This window comes from Carya illinoinensis, chromosome 5 (assembly GCF_018687715.1).
Source record: "Carya illinoinensis cultivar Pawnee chromosome 5, C.illinoinensisPawnee_v1, whole genome shotgun sequence".
In the NCBI taxonomy this organism is placed as follows: Eukaryota; Viridiplantae; Streptophyta; class Magnoliopsida; order Fagales; family Juglandaceae; genus Carya; species Carya illinoinensis.
The window spans coordinates 40,121,704-40,139,043 of record NC_056756.1 but is presented as its reverse complement, the minus strand read 5'-3'; positions in this window follow the sequence as shown (position 1 = coordinate 40,139,043).

The window sequence follows — 17,340 nt, the reverse complement described above, 5'->3', positions numbered from 1 at the left end:
AAATGACCAAACACATTGAATTAGATTTTCATCTAATTCGGGATAAAATTCAAGAGGGCATCATCTCAACTGCATACACACCCTCTTCTTGCCAGTTAGCCAATATCCTCACAAAAGCTCTCCATTCTCCATTGTTTTATTCATTATTACGCAAGATGGGAGTTATTGACATACACTCTCCATCTTGTGGGGGGATGTTAGAGTTGCCACAGCAAGCCACCTTAGACGAATGCTCCAGCTCAATAAGGATACCTCAGCTCAACAAAGATGCTTTTGGAATGCAATGAGCTGTATTTCTATTTCATACAAACTGTACAAATTAGTTAGGGATTCTTATTCTTCTATTCCTTTATACTTACTATAAATAGATAACGCAGTACACTGTAAACAATTAATGAAATGGTGTAAGCAACGTATCTTCTTGCAACCAACTTTTTCTCTACATTTTTCATTTCATCTCTCTGTTTCTCTGCAAATGATCAAGGCTAACAAAGCCAACACTCATCACCAAGCAAACAATTATCTATCAAAACAACAGTCTGTTTGTTTCTACGAAAAGTCATTTTTTAGGCAAAAATATATTTTGTCCGTTCAAAAGGAGGCTAGAATTGGAGAAACATTTTCAATACAATTGTTGCAGTGTTACAAAAACCATATTTTTTTTATTGTAAATTCTTTGCTTAAGGAAGGAAAATTAGAACCAAAGAAAGAAGGGGCTGACTAACAAAGCTTATGAGGACTCCAACGCATGGCGAGATTAAGCCCTTAATTTATATAAAAGAAAATGGGGCTTTGAAGGTAAAGATCATCTCTTTCACATGAATTTCCTCCCTCTCTCTCTCTGAACCAGAGAAATTGAGGGATTTAGATGGAAAGAGAGGGTTTAACAGTCCCTGGATCCACTAAAAAGCCAGCCCATTTCACCCCAAAGCCTGACTGTTCTCTCTTCTCCTTCCTCCTTTTTCTTTTCAAGAATATTAATAAAAAAAAAAACTAGTAATCTAACATTTTGTTATGAATACATTTATTTATTATTTTTAATATCCATGGGTGTCCGGGCCAGCTTGTGCGCATATTGACTAATCCCACAAGACCCTGAAATTAACGGTCAGGTAAACCTCCAGTGACCCTGAGGGGAGTCGAACTAGTAACTATTGGAGAGCAAACCCAAGGCCTGACCAACTGAGCTATCCCTCAGGGTTGTTATAAATATATATATATATATATATATATTTGGTGGATGACCATGAAAACTATATCTTATTGTATTTGTTAGCACATGTGCATTTGAAATTTTGTTAAACACATAGTTTGTTGTGCATAAGATGGTTTGATGAACACATGATTTAGTGCATTGATAGTTTGTTGTGCATGAGACTTGTTGGTACAACAACTACTATGGAGTTGCCTATAAAATAATATCTTGAGCATCAATGCATCATTTTTAGTATACAAAAAAAAATTGAAGATAATGATATTGAGTTCCTGAAGAGCCAAGTCTATAGTTCTATCTCTCTCAATTTTCTTACTTTTCTTTGCAATACGTCAATCTTTGCTATTTCTCTCTTTCATTTCTTATCAGCATGAGACACTAACCAACCGTTGTGTTCTTTGGATCTTCGGCAAGATACTTGTGAAACATTTTACAGTCATTGTATTCTTGTTAATACCTACTTATTAGATTTTTAATATATTTGTTATAAATAATGTCAAATCTTTCAAAGTTAGAATTTGTTGCTCTTGATATTTCCAACAACAATTACTTGTAGTTGATCTTAGATGTTGAGATCCACTTTGATGCAATGAATCTTGGAAATACAATCTAAGAAGAAAATGAAGCACACATACAAGATCGTGCTAAAGCGATGATTATTGCATGAGTATCATTTGTAATATACAAGAAAAGTTGAAGAAAATGATATTGTATTCTTCTAGATTGTATTCTTCGAGATTTATTCAGGAGTCCCAACAAGTAAGAGGAGTCCTCCTCCTAAATTGTATTCTTAAAAGATATTAAGAAGAAAGAGAAATGATTTGTATGGCATTAGAATATGCAAGTCCCGCATATTTCCTTTAAGAGTAATTCTACTCATCTGTCGTACCTTCTCCTACACCACACACCCATGGGTGATGTGGCTTTTGTTTTTTTGTTTTTTCCTCCTAAAAGTAAAACACGCATTTTACTTGAATATTCCAAATCATCCTTATTTTTCCCCTCCCATGCATTCTCCCTTCGCCGGCCTTCACCCACGGCGTTTAGGTTACATTTTCCAACTTGCACTATGTCCACGACTATCTAGCCCCACCGACAAAAATGACCAACCGAACAAACTCACACCTAAGTTTTCTCTCTCGCTGTACATGACTGGGTTATTTTTACGATTATTTTACAAGTCTTCTTGTCTGTCTTTTTTGCCATCTCTCTCTCTCTCTCTCTCTCTCTCTCTCTCTCTCTCTCTCTCTCTCTCTCTCTCTCTCTCTCTCTCGTTGTACATCGTGGGAACCAAGTGTACATATATATATATATATATATATGCACAATTTTTGGAGTAGGAAAGAAAGATCCCATCTTGAACAGAACAAAACGATGGTTTAATGAGGTTGATTCTTGGACTTTTTTGTACATATAAAAAATTATGAGTTATCTTGGAATGCTCAAGTCTTTGCATTTGTTGCTCGTAAGTTGTCTGGGTTCTTTTTTAATGAATTTTGTCATAATGTGGGGAATAAATGAAGTAGAGATGAAAGTAAATCAGGGTTTTTTGGATTTTTCTTTGGGCAGAATGAAATTGAGCAAGACTATGGTTTATTAGAGGATTTCAAGATTCGGAGTGACCAAAATGTAGTCTCTACTAACATGAAAAAAGGTGGCTTAGTCATAAGTGGTTCTGATATATGGTTCGGTTGAAGTGAAGATGAGCCTTCGGATGGTTTTGCTACAACTTTGGTACAAACTGGTTAGACGTATTTTCTTTCGAGATTTGATATGATGTTGCAGGAAAGGAAAACACAGATGAGGTATGGGAGGGAGAAAACTCGTTTGAGAGACGGGCAGGAAAAAGCTTAGACGAGAGACAGGAGGGAGAGAGGGCTCCAGGGTACTTAGACGGGAGGCAACTGCTTCAAGTGAGAGAGATCTGAGTAGAGCTGAGCAAAAATCTAAAAATCTGACTCTGATAAGTCAGAGCCTTATTGCTGTCAGAGTCGGAGTTTTTTCCCCCAAAATGTCAGAGTCGAAGGTGGCTTTGTACCAATTCTGAGTTCAATTTGCCTCCAACTCTGTCTTTACCCTCCAACTCCTATATTGTACATATTTTATAAAAAAAAAAATGTAATTTTTATATATTGATCACATTATTTTATGTAACTGTAACTTCTATAGTTAGTTAAATGCAATAATATACTAGTATGAGCAAATTATTATAAAATAATATTCTTATACAATAATATAAATTGACTAAATTGACTTTTAATAATTTAGTATATGTAAACACCATACTATTACTACTATGTAACACTAATATATAAATAGCATGCAATGCTAATGTATAAACTCAACTATATAATAACATGTAATATTAATATATAATAACTAATGTATAATAATATTTAATATTAATGTATTATGTATAAACAAAAATGTATAAATTTATAATAACATATAATAATAATAATGTACAATAACTAAAGTAGAATAACATGTACTAGTAATATATCATAATCTCTCTTATGAGATCTCTTTGATGAGAGTATTCAATTAATAAGATTAGTCTTTTTTCTGAAAAAAATAAATAAATTATAATAACATGTAATACGATAGTATAACAACATGTAATTAGACACTAGTTAAATAATAATTGTTAATAATAAATACTAACAATTAAATTTAATGATAAAAGAACTATAAAAATCATAAATAAAAAAATACCGTTAAAACAAAGATTAACTGATTTAAGATTTAGTTTAAGGTTTGAGTTAGGGTTTAGCAAAACAAAACTCCAAAAGCCCAACCCAAGAGGGCTAAAATCACAGCCCAGCTCGCACTCCATGTAAAACGGTGTCGTCTTTATAGGATAAAACGGTGCCATTTTACATCTTAGTCACTTAACCCTAAGTGCCTAACCTCTTATCCTTCCAATTTCCAATTTTATTTTCACCCGCCCCCCTAGGTCGCCTCTCTCCTTGTGAGTCTCGATAACCCTAGCCTTACCCCCCAACCAGAATAGTCTGCATCGACACGATGCAAGTCCTCTCTCTCCCTACGAGTCTGTTTGTGAGACTGTGAGGACATGTGACCCTCCGAATCCTAACCCTAGCCACATGGCTCCTCCCCCCCCCCCCCCCCCCAAAAAAAACCCTGCAATCCACACTAGCACGACCTCTCTCTTAGAATCCCATCACACGAAGGACGTCCTCTATCTCTTCTGGAGACATGGTAAGCCTATCTCTCTCTTCTATTTCAAGTGTAAAATTTAGGCACTGGAAATATACAACCACTTTGAGGAGGCTTAGCCTCCAATACTAAGCAAATTGACTACAAATGAGTTGCATTTTCATTAATGGAAGTTCTTTAAATACAACAGAAAAAATAACAACATGAACAACAATTAATGGACTAAATAGACCACAAATAACGCGGCTAGAAACTGCTTAATAACTACCCAATACCCTTTCCATCATAAATCTCAACACACTACTTTAATACCTACACTTGACTCAACAAAATTATAAATGGACTCAATAAACATAATTAGACTCACAACCCGATACAAATACCGACCCACAACAATAGCTTAACCTTATGGCACGTGACACCCTTCGTCTTCTCTCTCTCTTCTCTCGTCAGCTTCACTTTCTCTTAAATCTTCATAGGGTCTCGAGAGGCTAAGTACTAATGATTCAACGAAACTTTGTGAAATTTCTCTAGCCTTGAAAATCCGTGTTGTGCCATCACGGTATAGGGTGAGTTTTTTTTTTTAATTTTTTAATTTCTCTCTTTTTGCTAATTTGATTTCTAATTGAAGAGGGAAAATGTGAAGTCCTGCATGAAGCTTTGGTGAATTTGTGTAAATGGAAAATGAAAGATGTGAATCTGTGTTGTGAATGATGAATCTTTGTAGATACTTAGGTGAATGATGAATCTAGGTAGATGCTTTGGTGAATTTGAGTTTTCATATGTATGTATGTATGTTTGTATGTGTAGGTATACGTGTAGTGATTCTAGTGAATTATTTAGTTTGTTAATTTTGGTTATGTATAATTAATTTGTATGAATGATTTATTTTTACAATTTTGGTTATGATTTAATAAAATTGAAATTTGAAAAAGTAGTTTTTTTTTTTTAAAAAAAAAGAAAACTAAAATTTGGAAGCCTAAATCCAATTAGTGAGAGTCCAAAATTACCAAATTGAAATTTCAAATGGGTTAAAAAAAAAAATTTCAAATTCGACCCCACTCTGACAAGTTGGAGTTGAAGGTTGGATTCAACCTCCGACAAAGTCGAAGTTGATTCGGAGTTGGAGTCGGAGATTGGTCATACTAACTCCAACTTGGTTGGTGTTTAGGCCTAGATCTGAGGGGGAAGTGAGATCAAGATATTAGGGGAAGACATTCGGGTGTAAATCTGTGACATGGCGACCAGATTGGGTTTGCCATGTCACGATGTGTGCTGTTGGAGTAAACGATCGGCTTAGGAGTAGATCTTCTCATATCCCAAATTAATATGATTTGATATGGTTCGTCAAATTATAAATTTACATTTATTAAGTAGATCCAAATAAACGAAAAATCATTTCCCAAAAACAACTGTCACCACACTAATTTCATTTTGAAATATCTTTGTTTCGTTAACAAGTTTCTTATGCCTCTTGTTTTTTTAGGAAAATGATAAAGCCATTGAGGTTTTCTACCAAGGCTTTCTATGGACTTAAATTTTTTTGATATTTTTTATTTAATAGTTAAGGAAGTATATTTTATTGAGTTTTTAAATTAAAAAAAAAAATTAAAGAAACTTAAAAACTGTTTGGAAAAAAAGCAAATAAAAAAGCAAAGTGCAAAATGCACTGTTGGTAGAAACTAGAAAGCATCAGTAGTAGCGTCATTGCTTTTATTATTTACTTATTTTTCAGATTTATAAGATTTTTTTTCTTTTATTAAGAATTATTTCTTATATATTTGTACCTATTTTTTGTCATTAATAAAATTTCATATTCTCTCGATAGTTTTTTTTTTTTTTCACACATCTCATAGCAAAAAATATATTTTAGTCTCTTTTCACTACTTTTTTTGTTCTTTTGCTTTGGTGCACACTGCATATGCAAGTAATACATTTTCAAGAAAACAAACCATTTGGTAAATTCGCAAAGTCATTTTCCCAAATTCTTATTATTATTATTATTATTTTTTTACTTTCAAGTCTTCCACTTGCTTATTTAGACTGGTTTTGTTAGTTACATCTATGCCATAATCAAGTTAACCATTAAGGCAACAAATCTCTAATGGTTAATATGGCTTTGTGAAACATTGTTTGATTTTTTTTTTTTATTAATTCGATCCGACTTTGAATGAGTCTGGTAATGATTTTTCACTTTAAGACTTTCGAATAGATTTTTAGTAATGAACACGCGAGCTTTTATATTTAAGTTATGCCTAGCCACGTGGTTACTAGTTAGTGATGCAGAAAAAACGTGTTTGATCTCAACATGTGGCTTTACCTGCTCCGACGTCTCACATCCCATCAGTCTTTTCTTATTATCAATCCAAGTTTTAAAGCACATCACAGTCACTCATGTCATCGTATAATGTTGTGGGGCCTTATGATGTCTGTTTGAGATTGCATTTGTCTATGATTCATTGTAACCCATAATCTATTACCTGCTTCTGCTATGGACTCTATGGTTTATTTAACCAAACCGAGTAAATAGTGTCTTGAATCACCATCAGTGGAGTTCTCTAATGAGTACTTCTATATGCAGGGACAAGCGGACAAAAATGCGGACGAAAGATGACGTGGCAAGTGAAAAAAAAGAATCTGAAATGAGAAAAAGAGGGAAATGCGAAAGTTGCTTCCTTTAGAAGCTTCAGCGTTTCATCCCGAGTCCCTGCGAGAGCTTCTTCCCTGACGACGCACATCCATTTTCAGATCTCTTCCACCATTTTCAGTGTGGCGACCAGCCTTGCATACAGAAGTACTCAATCAGTTAACTCTACTTTCATCTATCTCTCACTTTCTCTATTTTGATCCTCAAGTGATCTCTGTTTTTTTGATAGGTTGCTCAAGTGGTCTCTGTTCCGGTCCATTTTCTACCATTAGAGTACATGGTAGTCTCAGAAGGAGAATCTCACCTAGCATTCGACTTTCACATGTAAAAATATGCTTCCCGAAAAGGTATTTTTAGTTTTCTTGTTTATTTGAAAACAAGCATGTAACTTTTCACCAATTTTTTGCTCTTGTATAACGAGGTAGTGTTTTCCTTGACCTTACAAAGTGTTATTTATTTTGGTTTACAACCAAACATAATGTACATAGTTGCTGATCGAGGAAACCAATAGAAGAAGGGGGGGTTGAGGCTGCGTTGGTTGGTATCTTGAACACAGGGGAGATTGAGGCCAGAGTGAGGGTCGGAGGCTTGCTGGAATACAAGGTAATTTTTCCTAACTTGGGATTTTATAGGGATTATACAGTTTATAATAGTTGATTAGTCAAGTAGAAAGTAGTGAAATAATCGACCCTCATATCTCAGAAACATTACAGAAGTGTTATACATGGTCTTAGGGGCATTATTAGGAACCAACATGCTACATTTCAAATGATGTTAGAATTTGTTCTCATATGCAGGCAAAAAATCACTTGTTGTGGTGCTTTAGAACATGAAAAGAGGAAATTCACATTGATTTTATTCATAAAGTAGTGAATAAATTCATGTTGGTCGTAAAGTAGTGATTTTTCTTCTCCTTTCGGTTGTACTATTTTTTTGTATCTCTGTTTTATTTGTGCTTGATCTCTGTCTCCATTCGAATCCATGTGGTATGTTCGAGTGTGTGATCACATGGAGGAAGATAGTCTTCACGAGTAGTTTTTAGTTTTGGTGTTTGCAAGCTTTCAAATTCCTAGCTAAAAATATGTAAATGTTTGGTTTGAATCAGAGTTCATGTGTGATTATATTGGCTACTATGGTTGTTGTTGTTTCTTTCATGCTTTTAATTATTGCTAATTTTACTTTTTCATTTTTCCAAAATATTTCTCTTCTTTTAATATACATTTTGCTGGACATAATGACTCTTAGATTTATTGTAAGATCATACCTTCAATTGTTTCTGATCACGTGGAGGAAGATAGTCTTCACGAGTAGTTTCTAGTTTTGGTGTTTGCAAGCTTTCAAATTCCTAGGTAAAAAAAGGTTAAGGTTTGGTTTGAATCAGAATTCATATGTGATTATATTGGCTGCTATGATTGTTGTTGTTGTTTCTTTCATGCTTTTAATTATTGCTAATTTTACTTTTTCATTTTTCCAAAATATTTCTCAATATTAATATACATTTTGCTGGACATAATGACTCTTAGATTTATTGTGAGATCATCCCTTCATTTGTTTCTGATCACGTGGAGGAAGAGAGGGAGCACGAGTAGTTTCTAGTTTTGGTGTTTGCAAGCTTTCAAATTCCTAGCTAAAAAAAGGTAAAGGTTTGGTTTGAATAAGAGTTCATGTGTGATTATATTGGCTGCTATGATTGTTGTTGTTGTTTCTTTCATGCTTTTAATTATTGCTAATTTTACTTTTTCATTTTTCCAAAATATTTCTCTTCTTTTAATATACATTTTGCTTAGAAAAAAACTATAAATGCATCTATTCATACATAAAAGCATTGAAATGGAAGTGCACATTAATCAAACTAGGAAAAGCTGAATGTGCTTAACAGTAACATTAGTGGAAGACATAATTTCCCATATTTAGTTCGTTTCTAATATCTATTTTAGCTAGAACTAGCTTGCACATAAACTGTACATTGGCAACCATGCATGGTTGTATGTATTAAGTCCTCTTGATAAAGTTTTGGCCATATCAATTTAGTTTCAAAATGATACATTATTCTGAGCATATATAATATCTATTACTGTATACTGCTACCAATGGAAATAGGGCATATAAAGCTAACCTTCAAATTACAAGATTAGTATAGGACTATCAATGACTGCATTATATAATTTGCAAATCACTCAGATGACATAGTATATTCGTAATATAAATTTAATTTTATTTGTTTTCCATGATAAATGCTATTTTTATTTGAGTAGCATATCAGAGATTGATCATCAAGATTTACCAGCCCAAACAACTTGAGGCAGTGATTAGTTCTGTTAAAAAAAAAGTGAGAAACATTTCAACAAATATAATTTTCAAGGAGGTTGGATTTTAAAAAAAGAAAACTAACATAAAAGTAATAACTATGGCCAAACCCCAAAGGGAAGACTTTATTGCATTTTATATAATTTATATAAGCTGATTTTTAATGTGCAAAAATTTTCTATAGATGGAGAAAGGGAAGGAGCATGCATCTTCCTCTACTCCTCCTACTGTAGATCCAGCAATAAATCCAATGTCCCAGGTAGGAATTTATCGCTTTTGTAATATTCAGCTTTTAAACCATTATCAGTTCCATAGTTGTTCCATAGTTGCCACGAGTACATCTTTGTTTCATAATCATTTTTATTTTATATGTTAGGCAATACTAATACCATTTTATCTGGACTTGTCAAACTATATGCATGGTTTCCATCCACCAATGCCACATGCGTGGTTTCCACCATTTGTGGAGCGTCCTGATGCAAACCCATCTACATGAACTAGTCAGGTGATAAATTCATTTGTTAAGTACTGCGGTTATTTTAGCAATGGGTTGTGTGTGTATCAATTTAATTCATTTGCTGGGTGTAATTGCAGGGAAATCCACTGCCCCCATTTCAGTCATCAATTTTCTCTCCGGTTGGTTTACAGTCGACAAGTTCAGGCCATGTGGATGAAATCCAATATGTATCACTCGAGTCTATTGGAAAAAGTATGTCTATGCCCTCCATTCATGAATCTGTTGAGCTTGGTGATGCCGATCAGTCCGGGGATACTGTTGAACCCAACGATGCCGGCCGATCAGTCTGAGAGTACAAATACTATGCATACTGATGGGGCCGATATCGTTGAAGACCCAAAGTTGGGAATGGTGTTTAAATATGAAGATGAGTTGCTTTCTTATTATAAACGATATGGGCAACAATGTGGTTTTGGGATTATGACACAAAGGAGTCATAGGTTTGAGGATGGGAGCATTAGATATGTCACATTGGGTTGTGCTCGTGGTGGGAAGGCACGGAACCGTATGACAAATGTAGCGAGGTCGCGTCCGACATCGAAGATAGAATGTAAGGCAAGAATAAATATTATGTTCAAAAAAGGATTGTTGAAGGTGTCGAGTGTTAACAATTCCCATAATCATGGTATAAGTCCACAAAAGTCGAGGTTCTTTCGCTGCAATAGAGAAGTTAACGAGTCTGTTAAGAGAGTGTTAGATATAAATGATCAGGTTGAAATCAGAATGAACAAGAGTTTTGCCTCTCTTGTGCAAGAAGCGGGTGGGTTTGAGAAGTTGTCATTCACTTAAAAAGACAGCTGTAACTATATTGACAAGGCACGCCACCTTCGACTTGGAAAAGGTGGCGCTGGAGCCCTCAGTGAGTACTTTTCTCGGATGCAATATAAGAATGATAGGTTCTTTTCACTAATGGATATGGATGATAAAGGGCGGCTGGGGAATGTATTCTGGGCGGATGCACGAAGTAGGGCAGCCTACAAATATTTTGGAGATGTCACATTTGACATGACATATTTGACAAACAAATATGAGATGCCATTTGCACCGTTTGTTGGTGTAAACCACCATGACCAGTTAATTCTATTGGGGGCAGGATTAATTTCTAGTGAAGATACAGAAACGTTTACATGGTTATTTCAGACTTGGTTGACTTGTATGGATGGTGAAGCTCCCAAGGCTATTATCACAGATCAAGATAGAGCCATGAAGAATGCCAGTAGTCTCATCTTTCCAAACAGCCGACACAGATTTTGCTTATGGCACATATTGAAAAAATTGCCAGAGAAGCTAGGTTCATATGGTGCATACAAAATTGGTTTGAAAAGTCAGTTGCTAAATTGTATGTATAACTCTCACACAATAAAGGAGTTTGAGGGTTCTTGGGAAGTGTTGATTATGAAGTACAACTTGCAGGAGAATGCTTGGTTGAAGAGTTTATACGCTGAGCGTACATATTGGGCACTGGTGTTCATGAAACAAGTTTTCTAGGCTAGAATGAGTACAACCCAACGAAGCGAGAGTATGAATGCTTTTTTTGACGGGTATGTTTATGCTAAGATAAACTTAAAAGAGTTTGTCGATCAGTTTGATAATGCATTGAGGAAGAAGATTGAGAGTGAAAGTAAGGCGGACTTCCAATCATTCAACGTCACAATTCCCGTCGTCTCTCCCTCTCCTTTTTCAAGGGATATACACTTGCAATAAATTTAGAGAAGTTCAGAAAGAAGTAATAGAGATGCTTGCAACTCTTCCTACTCTACACTAGAATGATGGTGTAATTGTAACGTACCATGTAGAAGATGAAGTGGATGTTGATGATTTCATCAAGGAGGTGACCTACACAGTGTACTTTAATGAGGTCGAATGTGAAGTGAAGTGTTCATGTGCCTTGTTTGAGATGAGAGGGATACTGTGTAGACATGTATTAGGCATTATGAGAGTTAACAAAGTCTGTTCGGTTCATGAAAAGTACATACTAGATCGATGGAGGAAAGACATAAAAAAGACATACACTCTTATACGAAGTAGTTATGACTTAGTTGATCAAAGGCCTAAAGTTAGCAGATATTCACATATTATCAAGAAATGCTACGAAGTAGCCACAAATGCATTTTCATGTGATGAGTACACGGAGGATATGCTAGCTAAACTAGATGCGATGACTTAAGCTACCGCACCAACAAGTCGCCCTCGAAGGTTGTAACTACTAATGCCGACACAACAACAGCTGCGAGTTCTAAGAAAGTATTGAGTCTTAATGTAGTCAGAGGAAAAGGTAGACTGCCATCTCTTAGAAAAAAAAAATCAATGATTGAGAAAGTGAAACCCACGACGAAGAAGGCTAGTAAAAAAGGAAAGCGTAAACAAGTTAACTAAGTGCACTGTTCTGAATATTAATGCTTTTATACTTTGTATTTTACTGTTATAAAATACATATAGAACTAGAAATTTATTCATATATATATATATACCATCTTTTTTTGCTTTGTAGCCGCATGGAATAGAAGGCAAAATTGTTGGAACGTGCAGAAATTTATTTGGCCAAACAGATGTTGGAACACAACAAAATGTCCCACTTGAGGTAGCTTTACGGGTTTTTAATGATATGAGTAATTTTTTCAGCTTTTAATACATTTTGGAAAATTCGAGTCTATAGCTTTACGTATTGATCTAATATTCCGCTTATGTATTGTTAGCCGATACAAAACACTATCGAAGTGTTGGACTTTAGTGCCACCGAGTTTGACTTTGCAGTGAATGAGACTCAAGAAAGTGTAAATTGTCTTCTTTAACTTGGTGATATTGTGTAAATTTGTCCAAATGAGTGTTTTGATGGTTTGTATTTTTAATGATATAACTGATATTGTAATGTTCACAAATTTTGCTTGGGATGGATGGAACCCAGCCGGATAGCTTGCGTGAGACACAACCGTCACAATGAGACACTTTTATGGGGTTTGTACCTTCATATTGCTTATTACTTGGTTATTCTTTCTAAATTTCCTTGCTTACGGAGTAATGGCAAGAAATGACTTTAAGGACTATGGCCAAAATATTAATATGTTTTAAAATGAATTATTAATCATTCATTCTCAATAAATATACTTAGGAATGTTCTTTGGCCTGTTGATGTGGTGGAGAATGAAGTTTTCTTTAAATATTGTCGAGTGTTAGCTTGGGATTAGGCACTAAGCCATGGTGCTTGTTATTTTTTTGTGGTTTAAATTAACTTAAATGAGTTGTATTTTCATTTATGCTATTGATTTAGCTTATATACTTGATTTGGTGTGCTTTGATTTCAGTTGGAGAATGGATAGATTAATGGCAATTATGTACAAAAAGAGGAAGAGTACTGTATAGAAGAACGAAGGGGAGTCAAGCAGCGTCCGACCACCATGGGTGATGATGTATTGCAACATTAGTGGAGCAGTAGTTGGGAAAAATCTATGCTGATGGTGTACATGTATTTTTTTGATGGGTTGTGTATTGCAACATTAGTGGAGCTGTTGTAATTATTTTTTTATGGGTGGAAGTAGGCATGTAATGATTTTTTGATGGGTTGTGTATTGCAACATTAGTGGAGCTGCTGTAGGTATTTTTTTATGGATGGAAGTTCGCATGAGCAGATTTTTTGATGGGTTGTGTATTGCAACATTAGTGGAGCTGTTGTAATTATTTTTTTATGGGTGGAAGTTCGCATGTAATGATTTTTTGATGGGTAGTTTTCCAAGTTGTAATTAAACGAGAGCATCAGCTGTTGTATGTTCTCATATTACCACAGGTTTGAACTAGAAGTTGTAATGGATACACAAACAGGGAGTAGAGATTTTTATCATGATTTTTCTACTCCCTGTTTTTCATTAGTTAACAACTACTATGTATTCTTTTACTTGAATGATGCTGCTCTTTACATTAGACTACTATGTTTTCTTGGATTCAACAGATTTGACACATTAATCTGCCCATGATCAGGCGGTTGAGCATATTTTACATGATTCTCCGATTAAGTCAATTTACAAGATATAATTTTTCTTCTCATCAGGCATGAAAACTCCAGTTATAAATGGAACCTGCCAAAATTTGCACCGTTTTGAGGCTGGGCATTTTTTGACGTTGGCCATTACTGCCTGATGCTTGAATGCCCAAATTGAGTGCTTGGCAGGATTAACAAGGGGCAAAAATGGGGTATCGCAAAATTAATGAGACTCGTGATAGCAAAATAGGTCCCCTGTCTGTATATGGAGTTCAGGTTTGAACTAAGATTTATATAATACAATGTAAAGAATAAATTGGTTATTTTGATTAACAACAGACATGATAGGTCCGTTTGTATGAACTATATGCATTGGCCAGGCCAGCCCTAGACAATTTGCAAAAAATTACATCCACTTTGCATAGAAAAAGTTCAGATATAGACATTGCCTACTTTTTCAAGTGTTGTCCCACAAGTTCCAAAATATTGTACATATATTTAATACAAAATTGTAGGCATTTCCATAACTACTACTTTTTTGTGATTCACAAGTGTTCAGAAAAGTACAAAAAATTCTAGCTTTACGGGTATTCAATATGATCGTACATACAACAAATAAAGTAATATTTAAATTGGCCAACATATACGCAGATGTGTGTGTTGACGCCGAACTTCTAACTCCATCTTGACAATTTTGCCATCTCTTTTACGAACCTCTTCCATCCAATGTCGAACTTCTTCCATAGTTTTACGAACCTCTTCCTCTAATTTTCGAAGCTCTTCCCGTGTTTTCTGAAACTCCTATTGTGTTTTCTAAAGCTCATCTTTTTTCCTTAATAGCTCAATTTCTATTTTCACAAGTTCTTGTTCTCTTTCTTGACCGCTATCTGCCCATTTAAAAAAGTTGCAATGTGGTAACCCCTGTATAAACAAACAAACAAGAAGCATATTTTGTGAATATAAAATATAAAGAATTTTAGTCAAACCCGTTGCAAGTTAAAGTGAATGATAAAAATTTTTGTACCTTCATATTGTAGTTTGAACACCCAAAGAATACACAGGTGCACAAAGGGTTGTTTTCCAATGTATGATTAACAATAGAAGATGACAAAATCGGCGATGATACCTTTTCTTTACTCATCATGTTCCCAAGTAACTATGGAATATATAGATCCAGCAAAAAGATGGATGATTTCATATACTGATTTATGTTGTAGTAAAGTAATTTTTTAACTAATTGGTTTATCACCAAGTCAAAGAATGCATTAGATCCAACAAAAACTACTGACAAATCAAGTACAATATTACCACCATGTCTTAACAAGTGGAATATATACATCTTGAGTGGAATACAATCAATTCTCATGAAAAACGAAATCCTCACTTTAATTCTGCAAAAATTATCAAAACTGGAAAACCTGAGACTTTTACTTAGTGGTTGGATCTTCATGTTACAGCAAGGAAGAAGAAGTCTCAAGTGCTCCGGTTGGTTTTCTTTCTCTCTCTTAGTAGCATATCATAGATTATTTTAGCATATTAGAGATCATCATTTTCAATTTTTTCCAGATTACATTTTGAAGTAGTAAGATATGTGATAGAGGTTTTCTTTCTTTCTCTCAAGAAATTCAGAGACTATATGTTGCAACCTATCAAACTGATTTCCCAACACTTTTACTTATTGAATACTCTCTCTCGATGACATTTTTAATTTGTCACATGTTATAATGTTAATAATATTTTCTACTTTTACCTGTCAAAAAATTAATGTTAAGAATACTACTATCCTTTATAATTAGACTCATATGTGTGTGTGGATAATGTGGAAGAATTGAAAGTTAAATGAAATTTTTAGATTGATGGTATGATATTAACAACGTTTGTGAGATTTTAATAATAAAATTTACAATAAACTTTACATTTTTCATAAATCTCAAAGCCAACGAGTTTAAAGTATCTCTGACCCCTTCTTTCTATCGACTGATCTCAAGGAGTACAAACTGATTTAATCAATAATGTGTTTGTTGTGTCAAGAGTAGTGTGGAATATGTGGCAAACTCAGAAAGCGAGTAGGAGAGGTTGAAATCAAGTTTGTATTTTTGGTCACAAGAGGTTGAAATCAAGTTTCAAAAGTGACCAGAAAAAGTCGGAGAGAGAGGGAGGGAGGAGAGGGAGTCTTCTATTGTATAGTGAAGAAGCAAATACAATAGCTACTTTGAAACAAATCAAGGCCCCTCTTTTTCCACTATTTTCCGTAGACTCGCTTGTGTGTATTGAGATGTGAGATGTTGGTTAGGGGTTCAAATAGGAACATGAGACACCTCATCATCCATAATATATAATAATCCTGCCTTGTAGTCAAAACAAGCCCCATCCCAAGACCAAAATATTGAGTGAGGGGGGAGAGGAGGAGCGGGTTATTCACAAAATATATATATATATATATATATATATATATATATATAGATAGATCAGATGGTCGGGGACCATGGAGAATCCATTTGTCCGATATTCTCTGCTTGGAAGGGTGGTCCATCAATTCAATTCACATACTTGTTCCTAGGTTAGAGGCATGGATTGCTACAATGATGTCATCTTGGTCACAATGACATGTGAAGAACCTGACATCATATTCTTTGAAAATTTAATGGTAATTGTATGCAACAACAGGAAGGAAACAAACCTCTAAAAATTGAGCAAAAGATAGTTCATTGAACAAAATGGCAAATTGGTGGGGAGAGGACTGAAGCTTTTTAAGAACTAAGAAATTCCACTAGAAATAACAAAATTGGGGTAAAACAGACCAAAAAACTTGGGCTAACAGCTCAATTACCAAGTCAATGACCAAGAGTTGATTTGAAAACCTGGTTTCATACAAATATATACTGAATAAATGTTTGGACAATATGAAATCACAAACTGGATCTAAATATAGTTAGGATAGATGGTTGGACTGAAGCTTTTTAAGAACTAAGAAATTCCACTAGAAATAACAAAGATTGGGGTAAAACAAACCAAAAAACTTGGATTAACAGCTCAATTACCAAGTCAATGACCACGAGTTCATTTGAAAACGTGGTTTCATACAAATATATACTGAATAAATGTTTGGGCAATATGAAATCACAAACTGGATCTAAATATAGTCAGGATAAATGGTTGGACTGAAGCTTTTTAACAACTATGAAATTCCACTAGAAATAACAAGATTGGGGTAAAACAGACCAAAAAACTTGGTCTAACAGCTCAATTACCAAGTCAATGACCAAGATTTCATTTGAAAACGTGGTTTCATACAAATATATACTGAATATTTGTTTCGGCAATATGAAATCACAAACTGGATCTAAATATAGTCAAGATAAATGGTTGGACTGAAGCTTTTTAACAACTACGAAATTCCACTAGAAATAATAAGATTGGGGTAAAACAGACCAAAAAACTTGGGCTAACAAAGTTACCAAGTCTGAACGAGAATGCTTCTTTGTTTTAAAAAGATTTGTTAT